Here is a 10,630-nt window from a genome sequence, read left to right on the forward strand (position 1 = left end):
CACTGCCGGGTGATGTTGTGATGGCTGATTCAGTTAATGCCTTTAAGAATGGCTTGGATGATTTTTTGGACAGACATAATATTAAAGGCTATTGTGATACTAAACTCTATAGTTAATATAGGTATGGGTATATAGAATTTTAATTAAAAGTAGGGAGGGGTGTGTGTAGGGATGCTGGGTTTTCATTTGGAGGGGTTGAACTTGATGGACTTTGTCTTTTTTCAACCCAATTTAACTATGTAACTATGTAACTATGTAATTATACATTCGTTACTAACAATACGTTGTTACAGGGCAACCCTTTTGAAATAAAAAAATAACAAAAGTGGTATAAAGGTGATACATTTATTGGCTAACTAATATAATCATAGCAAGGGGCATGGGCATGGCGGCAAAAATAACTGCATCGGACTGACCTGCCATGATACTGGGTAATATCCCCGTGTGGTTGGGCCCTCGCTTTCTATTCTAATTCTTAGGGCAAAGTCCAGCCAAGTAGTATTGGCATTCCAGGCAGTGTACTTGGCCCAGCACCCCATTACCCTCACCCACTTGCTCACCCTCAGTCTGCACAGTATCATCAAGCTCCCTGCTCAGAAACTACCCCAACTGCTTTCTTCCCCCAGTGCTCTCTCTGCTCTCGTCCCTCTCTCTGTTAATCACCCTTTCTGAAATTACACCCCCAGTTGCATCTGTGTTTGTTCTGCCTACTCTCAGCTCCATCTCAGGCCACTCTACATTACTACTTGCTGGTTCCTTCATTCTGCCTTGTACCCTTTAGGCCAGGGGTCCCCAACCTTTTTTAGCCGTGGGCTTCATTCGAAATAGTTGGAGAGCAACAGAACTATGAAAAAAGTCCACGGGGATGCCAAATAAGGGCTGTGATTGGCTGTTTGGTAGCCCCTATGAGGACTGGCAGCCTACAGGAGACTCTGTTTGGCAGTACATCTGGTTTTTATACAACCAAAACTTGCCTCCAAGCCTGGAATTCAAAAGTAAGCTCCTGCTTTGAGGTCACTGTCACTGGGAGCAACATCCAAGGTATTGGGGAGCAACATGTTGCCCATGAGCTACTGGTTGGGAATCACTGGTCTATTAAGACCTGCAGTAATTGGTTAAACTTTGACACCATCTCCCCATAGAATTGCTTCCAGATCTGCAGAGAGTACAGGTTGGAAAACACACAGAGAAAGTTTAAAGTGAATAGTGCTGATCCCATGCACCTTCAAGCACCAGAGGAGTAGAAAGTTTTTTGGCAGGAGTTATGCCCAGGGTTGAGTGTTGATGTCTTTGGAGATTCAGTTGTTCTTTAGAGGAGTGGAGGTCAGGCAGAAGGAAATTGGGGTAACAGAAAAGAGAAGAACATAGCAAAAGGGGGGGTGATTAAAGATGCAAAATACAAAGAAGGAAGGGGCCTTATAAGCAGAAAAGCAAAGGGTAGAATGAAAAAGAAGAAGAGAAAGTAGATATAATAGAAAAGTACAAGGGGTACAAACAGAGAATCATAACGAGTGGAATTAAAGAGGAAAAATACAAACATATGGGGAGCAGGAACCAAAGGAAAAGGGGAGAGTAGGGAAAGTTTAAGAAGAAAAATCAGTAGAAAGCACAAATCTGAAAAGTAAGAAAAAGGGTTTAAAATGGGAGAAAAGAGAAAACTTGGGATTTTGGGTATCTCACTGCATCATCATCATCTTATTTACTTCAATCAACTAATATCCAAATGCTGTGGGGCACCAGCCTAAAATATCTGCACCTTCAGGGCACTGACATGGCACATGGAAACCTTTGTAGGGGCTCCATGGGTGCTGAGGAGAAGGGTCTTTCTGAAACCACAAATCAAATGGCAGTTGCAGCCGCAAGACACTGGCACTTGGTCAGTACAACAAGGGGGGGGGCACTTTTTCTTCTGTCCTGGGGTGTGAGACACACAGCTCTGTGCTATTGCTCTACACTAAACTAAAAACCTTAATAATTCAAGTCTTCATCCATGATTTATGAGCAAGTTTAAGATGTGACAAAAGTGAGAAGTGAAGCCTTTCTGTGACATGTATCTGCTGAACTCAATACGCGCAGTATTGTTGGATGTTCATGGGGAGTATTGTAACAGCGAGGATTCCTTAGCAACCGTAAATCTTTAACTTCACCACAAAATACACAATTCCGTTTACAGTAAAAAATACCGGTATGGGATATGTTTTCTGGAAACCCGTTATCCAGAAAGCTCCAAATTACAGGAAGGCTGTCTCCCATAGACTCCATTTTAATCCAATAATTCAGAATTTTAAAAGAATATTTCCTTTTTCTGTGTAATAATAAAACAGTCGCTTGTACTTGATCCCAACTAAGATATAATTAATCCTTATTGGAGGCAAAACCAGCCTATTGGGTTTATTTCATGTTTATATGATTTTCTAGTAGACTTAACGTATGAAGATCCAAATTATGGAAAGATCCCTTACCCAGAAAACCCCTGGTCCCGAGCATTCTGGATAACAGGCCCCCATGCCTGTACAACACCTGTATTAATTATGGACTACAATAATAGTTAGACTACAATAATGATTTGGTTTTCAGTTATTAGACGATGAATTTAATGATTGTTTTAAATCTTTTAAATCTTGCTTTAAAGGGGTGGTTCACCTTTCAGTAAACTTTTAGTATGTTATAGAATGGCTAATTCTAAGCAACTTTTCAATTGGTCTTCATTATTTATTCTTTATAGTTTTTGAATTATTTGCTTTTTTTCTGACTCTTTCCAGCTTTCAAATGGGGACCCATTCTAAAAACAAATGCTCTTTAAAGGGGACCTGTCACCCTAAGAAATAATTTCAAATTCTTTTCTATCATGTTAGTTGAGCAAAATAAACTTTACTTACACTGTATTTATCATTTAAATTGTGTTTCCTTCTGTTTTGGAATTATACAATCACAGCAAGCAGGCAGCTGCCATTTTGTGGACACGGTTATTAAGGGAAATTTTGTATCACCCCAAAATCTTGTGTATGAACCAGAATGAGGGACCTAATGTCCATGTGCAGTGCCTTACACAATTATAGAGCCTGAGGAGGGAAGGGGGAATGTCAGGAGAGCAGTGACATCTAGGAAGTGCTGAATGGAAAGTGAAAGTAATTGACTGCCCCTCCTCTATGCCACGGGCATAGAGGCGGGGCAGGTAATATTTGATTGACAGTTTAGATATTTAAACAACTTTATAACCGGTATGGATGTTTTAATGAAATTTTTTTTTGGGGTCCATATTTAATTTGGAAAGGACTTTCATTATGCAGTTTTTTATGTGTAGGTGACAGGTCCACTTTAAGGCTACAAACGTATTATTATTGCTACTTTTTATTACTCATCTTTCTATTCAGTTTTTGTCCTAATTATATTCCAGTATTTTATTTGGACCCTAGCAACCAGACTGCTGAAATAGCAAACTGGAGAGCTGCTGAATAAAAAGCTAAATAACTGAAAACCCACAAATAATTAAAAAAATGAAGACCAATTGCAAATGGTCTCAGAATATCACTCTCTACATCATACTAACAATGAACTCAAAGGCAAACAAACCCTTTTATGCACAAATATGATTGGACCCAGGATCAAGGCAACCTTCCCCTCGGACTGGGACACCTAAGGTCCACCAACCTCTAGTAATCTCTTTATCTTCTATTTATATTGTGCTAATTCTTCCTGAGAAACTCACCCTGCCACTCCTATACAGTTATCAGCTTCCCGGGATTCTCCTTCACATCTGTGCCAATGAATTGGGTATCTCCCTTTCTTTCCTTTCTTTCTTGCAAGGTTTTCTTTCATGATTTGGATTCGGGAAGCACAAGCAGAACCTGGAAAAGACAGTGATGACTTGATCCTCTGCTCCAGAAAGGGAGAAGGTCCCAGTGTCAGACTGGGATGCCAGGGGCCCACCAGAAAACCTTAGGCTGAGGGCCCACTTTCCAAACTACTAAACCTCCTCTCCTCACTCAACCTCTTTATTCTCCTAGTCTCTTTTCTCTACATACTATACTATATTCTTCCATTATTAAGCTTCTTTGTTCTCAAAAAATAATAGGGAATGACCATGAAACAGGCCAAATGGTTAGAAGCAAGAGGCCCACTGACCCTTGGGCCCATGGGAGTTTTCCTGGTTCTCAGTGGGCCAATCCAACACTGGAAAGGCCCATCCAGACCAGGGTCCACCGTAGAATTTTCCGGTAAGTAACCCAGCAGGCCAGTAACCTTCCAACTTTTACATTACAAAAATTCTGAGAAGCAAATGCTACAGAGCAGATTTAATATTCTCAGCCCAGACTGATTGATTAAACAGGTTGTAGCAATAAGCTTTTTTTGCTGATCAAGGACCAGTCTCATTGTTTGTCAGTGTCAGACTCTGACCGGTGAGGAACTTCCATGGTACTGACCCTTCCTTCCTCCAGGATGAAGCCTCAACTGCTCAACTATGTGGCCTACAGCCATCTCTCCCCATCTACAGTGAGCTCCAAACACTGTGTCCTATCACTACTTTGCCTATGTAACACTTTAGGCATCTCTCTGAGGTTGCTGAGCCCAGGCCCTTTAGTTACATTGGCACTACCTCCTTCATCAGGCCCTGGCATGTCAATTACACAGTGGCCCAAACAGACTCCCACCAGCCCCATAAATAATGAGTCTCTATGGCAACTTAAAACAAACCCCCTGGCATTTACCAAAACCCACAGACTGCCGGTCCTGACCTGCTTGGACATGCTACACACTGCCTTATATAGATTCCCAAAGCCAATCCCCTTCCCTCCTGACTGACACTTGGGCATCAATGTATTTAGGTCCGGTGCCACCCTAGGCCCTAGCAGTGCCTCGCAAACTATAGAAGTGATGTCACACGCACACATACCTCCCAACATTTTGGAAATAGAAAGAGATTTTCTTTGCAGACTGCAGCAACATTTTTGGCCACGCCCACGTTGTGACCACACCCCCTAATTACCATGTTCGTTTTACAAAATTTGGCAGGTTATGAAAGTTTGAACACGTTTCTGTGGTTTTTATGTGCTATTACAGTTTTGCTAATGAAGGTGAATTGCCCTTTAAGCTGCAAATCAGTTTCCCCAAGAATTAGATTGTTACAATTGCTTCTTTACTTATCTTAAATTGTTACAAAAGTAACAATTTGCACCTGGCACATATTCTGGGCCATGAGCTAGTTAGGTTTTAGAAATGTTGTTGTATCTTTTTCTGGCTGTTCAGTCCAGGAGATGAAAGTGAAAGTCGGGATATTTCAGTAACAATCCAGGACTGCGTGCTGAGCTGTCAAAATCGGGACTGTCCCGCGAAAACAGTTGGGAGGTATGCACACATGTTACACCCTGCATACAGCCCAGTAGGCCCTGTACCCAGGGCCGCCATCAGGGGGGACAGGGGGGACAAGTGTCCGGGCCTGGGTATGAAGGGGGGCCCGGCAGTGCTGCAGTTTTGAAAAGAGCCAGCCCCCCTTGAGAGCGCCGAAGCCTGCAGCCATCCCGAACAGCCGAAATGTGGAACAGCCGAAGGACCCCGAAGCCACAAAAACAGCCAAAGTCGAACTCCCGAAGAGGGGAAAAAACCCGAAGTCACGAAATAGCCGAAGTACCGAAGAGGAGAAAAGACCCGAAGTCACGAAAACAGCTGAAATTGAAGTTCTGAAGTGGCGAAAATACCCGAAGTCATGAAAGGAGGCGAAGTTGAAGTCCTGAAGCCACGAGTTCAATTCTACTGAACACCAATGTGGGTTGTTTTTTTTTTTTTTTAATCCCCTGGCCACCAAAGTATTATTTTAATATTCTATAGGCCCCTGCCACCAATGTTTTTTTTTTAAAACAATTTTTTTAACTTATAAGGGGGCCCTAACCACCAATAGCTTTTTCTAACTTGTGTGTGGGGGGGTTACTTTTTTAGCACTGATGTCTGTGTGGTCTTTGGGTGGGATGGAGTGGGGCTTGGGTGGAGTGGGCGGGATCTGGGGTGGGACTTGGGCGCTAGTGTGGGCGGGTTGATTTCTAATGGTGGCCCTGCCTGTACCCCTCACAACCCCCTCTTCTCAAACAAATGTATTTACTATTATGGCATCCAACGGCCACCAACAAAAGTTGCTTCCCTAGGCACAGACCCTTGGATAAATAAATCTGGCCTTGCACTTAGGTACCGCCTCCTACCGGATCTTTCTAAAGGGGGTTCCCTGCCCCATATTGCCATCTAGTGGTTAGACAAGGTACTATGACTACACCAACATAATATTATCCACCCTTACACTTCTCAACGTCACTATAAATACAAATTCACAACCTCTTTTATCTAATGAGAAATGTTTATATGTGCTAAGAATCCGAGTAACAATCATTGCAGTGTAAACTCCATTCCACTCCAAAAGCCTAAAAGCCTAAAAGAACAGAACTCCTTTCTAACAAATCACTTTTATTTTCAGCAGTTAAACTAATGCATTGCCTGCCACCTACTGACTTGGCCCAGGAGTTTTTTTTTGTTGTTTTTCTAGAATTCATGTTCACATTGATCTATAGCTCAGTGCAATATACAAAATACATCTATAAATATAAAGACACATATTTATTCTTTGCTAATTGCTCTAATTCTTACAAAAACAAACACCAGGTAGGGCATTAAAATCACAGCTCCTGTTTCTTTTAAACAATTTTGTGAATGTCCCGACTGTTTTTAGCATGAAATACTCAATAGTAAAGTATGAGCTAAATGAGATCTGTGATATTGCAGAGCACATAAAGTTAAAGGGGGTGTTCACCTTTAAATTAACTGTGAGTATGATGTAGAGAGTGATATTCTGAGACAATTTGATGGGGTCAGTGACCCCCATTTGAAAGCTCTTGTCTCCTAACTTGCTCACCATTCAGCAAATATTTCACCTCTATACAGCTCTCTTTATTACGTTCTTTATCTCGTATTTTGGGTCCATGTAGTAATGGGGAAGACAGAAATAAAGGAAGGCTGGTATTTTTACAAAAAAGTTGGCCACCCTAGTTGTGCCACAGAGGTGGTTTCAGATGTGGAGGTCAGAAGTTCTACAGGAAATGTTGTGTTACAATGAGGGTCTAGTCCTTGAGCCGGCTAAAAAATCTTATGTATAGTTTATATACTGTTACATTACAGTCTTCAAGGGCCCAGTCTTAATTCTTGCCCTGCTCACAACAATTGTCTTTATTATTTTACAGCTCTCCCCTTTATATCTACAGATATATCCCACACTCTCTGGACCATTTTACCATTCTCTAGACACTTACCCTCGCTGATATTTCAAATTTTACAGGTTGTCAAAAGGGAAGACCTCATGTATCTTTCTAGATTTTGCCTTTCTCACAGGTGTTGTATTGGTCATTCTCAGCCTGGCACCCAATATTATAGAGCCCTTTGCTGTACATTTCCCGATTTCTTGGATCATGTCTTCCATATTTCTTTTATACATATACAAAGTGCAGAATAATATTTTCTTTGTATAATGGTACAGTGTTTGAACAGCCTTATAGAACACTTTTTTTGAGCGTCATGTCTCCATCTTCAAAGTGCTTTGTTTACACATTTTTCCCAATAAATCTGAAGGCATGATCATAAATCCTATCACATTTACTGCTTTGAGGGTCTATTCATGGAACTGGGAATTTGTCCATTCTTGAAGATCTGATACCAGATATCCTTACGTCATATTTGTATGTTTTTTTGGATCTATCTACACTCTACTGGATCTATCTACACTCCACAAAAGAGACCTACTGTAGAGTTGCATAGACATGTATATATGTTGGTGCATAATTAGAATGCACCAACATTTGGAGCAGCTGATGATCCATCACAAACTTGGGAATGCTAGACAGAATTTCACTCTGTGCTAGATGGAAGAGTAGAAGAGACATCATGGTCAGTCAAAGCTGTGGATAAAGACCTGAAGGTGAGTTTCAGGGCAGGCAACAGAAAGCACCATCCAGAAAATCAGACAGGGGTCAGGGCAGGCAGCAAGTACAGAACACTTTAGATTGAAAACTAAGGATCGTCCAGAATATACCTGTATTTAAGCCAGGAACATTTAACAACTTAGACCTACAAAGTGGAGGAGAATGGTTTGACAACTGGCTATGGACAGAAATAAAGCATGGGCGAAGCACTGAACATAGACAGGCTGAGATTCCTGGCTTACAACTGGAACCAATCACTGTGATTCCCTGAGAGACATGCTCAATGGTCACAAGGCTAAGTCAGTGTCCTATGACCACTGATTGATTCTCATCCATTAACATTTAATGCAGAGGAAACAAGGAGCTGGCAATAGGAATTAATGTGTGTGTATATATAGTACTAGAAATAAGTGACGTTTCCTTATTAAATGTAAAAAGCTTCATTACCCAACAGCTACATTTTCCTGTTTGCCAATGTGTCTTCTTCCTCTGCAGTTCTCTTCCACCTCTTCTCTACTTAGACCTCTGCTTGGCACAAGTGCCCAGTCATGCCAGTTCTGTAGCAATGACTAGGGGTGCACTGACTGGAGTAACTTCTGCAGTAATCACCCAATTACTGTACACATACACTTATTAATGCTTCTCAATAGCTAATTTAACGTTAAATTTCTGGTTGTTGTGTTGGCTATTAAAGGGGACCTGTCACCACAAAAAAAAATTCAAAATACTATTTTATCACATTAGTCACGCAAAATGAACTTTAATCACACAATATAAAATAGTTGAATCTTGTTTCTTTCAGTCTGGAAATTCATAATTATAACAAGCAGGCAGGAGCCATTTTGTGGACACTGTTATTAAGACAAGTCTTGTATCATCTCAGAATCTTGTTTGTGCACCAGAATGGGGGACCTGATGTCCATCCCCATGTCCTGGTTACACAATTAAATGGTGAAGAGAACGGGGGAATGTGGGGAGAGCAGTGACATCTAGTAAGTGCTGAACTGAAAGTGAAACTAATTGCCTAAGGCATAGAGGAGGGGCAGACCATATTTGATTGACAGCTGAGGAGCTTACAACAGCTATGAATGCTTTAAGAAAAAATAGAAATTCAATTTCATGTTTAATTTGAAAATGACTTTTATTATACAGATTTTTATGTCTAGGTGACAGGTCCATTTTAAAAGTCTAATGTAACTAAATTACACATACAAAACATGCTAAATGTGTAAACATTTGTCTAGTACGTTTGTGGGCTATAGCTGGTGGTAAAGACAGGGCTGGGGAGCAACACAAGCATCCAAAATGTTCCTAGGGTATAAAATAAGGGCTGTGAGTGGCTATTTGGTAGCCCCTATGTGGACTGACAGCCTAAAGGAGGCTCTGTTTGGCCATAAACCTGTTTTTTATACAACCAAAACTTGCCTGAAATTCAAAAATAAGCTCCTGCTTTAAGGCCACTGGGAGCAACATCCAAGGGGTTGGAGAGTAACATGCTGCTTGGGAGCCCCCTGTTGAGGATCACCCTCCTAAGGGTCCTAATTAACCAATTATGGGTCGGGGACAAAGTGCAGTGAACTGACAAAATTTACCTTTTTTTGTAGTGTGCACCCTGCACTTCTCTGAATTTCTGCTCCACAATAGAGCGCAGAGACCTGTGTTCCACCCATGAATACAGAGCTGCCCGGCTTTGGCAGCAATGTATTCATAAGGGGTTAGTGGGGGGAGGCACCTATACTTCCACCCTTGCACCCAACCAGGCCCCTTAAGCAACCCAGCCAGCCAGCCACCTTGCTTCACGCCCTGCATGTGGTGGCCATGGGTGTTGGAGTAGAGATGAGCAAGCAGTGGAGAGCAATGGGAGCAGGATGGGGAACATGTGGATGGCAGGATCATGAGCGAGACTGGAGGGCCAGGACTAGGGGTAGATAGATAAGAGATACTTGCCTGGCGTCCCCCCAAAGATGCACCCTGGACATATGCCTATCCCTAGTTCCAGCCCTGCTTCCCCCCATTGCCCCAATCATCCACATTATCAGCCAACAACAGAGCCAAGGTTCTACACACCTCCAATATGAAGAACAGCTCCTGAGGTTGAGACAGGGCGAGAAGGAGAGCATCGAATGGAGAAACTCACTGTGCTGCATGTGACGTGTCAAGGCCGATGCAATAGACCAACCGGACGTACATGCGTAAGCAACATACGTGTTGGACCATGATGTGTGCCTGACACTTAGGGGAAGATTTCTAATCCAGTGCTAGGAGCTGAGTGCTGCCAGAAACAAGTGCTTTTAGAATAAGCATTAAAGGAGAAGGAAAGCCATAATAGTGCAAGCTATAACACATATATTTATTCTGCAGAATGCTTCACCAAACTGAGTAATCCGCTCTAGACACTGTCTCTGTTTAGGATAGCAGCTGCCATATTACCTTGGTGTGACATCACTTCCTGCGTCTCTCCTTGCTCACTTATAACTCTAGGCTCAGATTACAGAAGGGAAGGAAGGAAGGAGGTGGGAAAAGGGATTGGGAGAGGGAGAGAGGAGCAAACTGAGCATGCTCAAGCCCAAGCCCTGGAGGTTTAAGCTGAAAACAGTTAGTGTGATACAGAAGCCCATGAGTACACAATAGAAGGAAAGAAATGTGATGTTTCTTTTGACAGAGGACTCAGAGCA

This window comes from Xenopus laevis, chromosome 5L, assembly GCF_017654675.1.
Source record: "Xenopus laevis strain J_2021 chromosome 5L, Xenopus_laevis_v10.1, whole genome shotgun sequence".
Lineage (NCBI taxonomy): Eukaryota > Metazoa > Chordata > Amphibia > Anura > Pipidae > Xenopus > Xenopus laevis.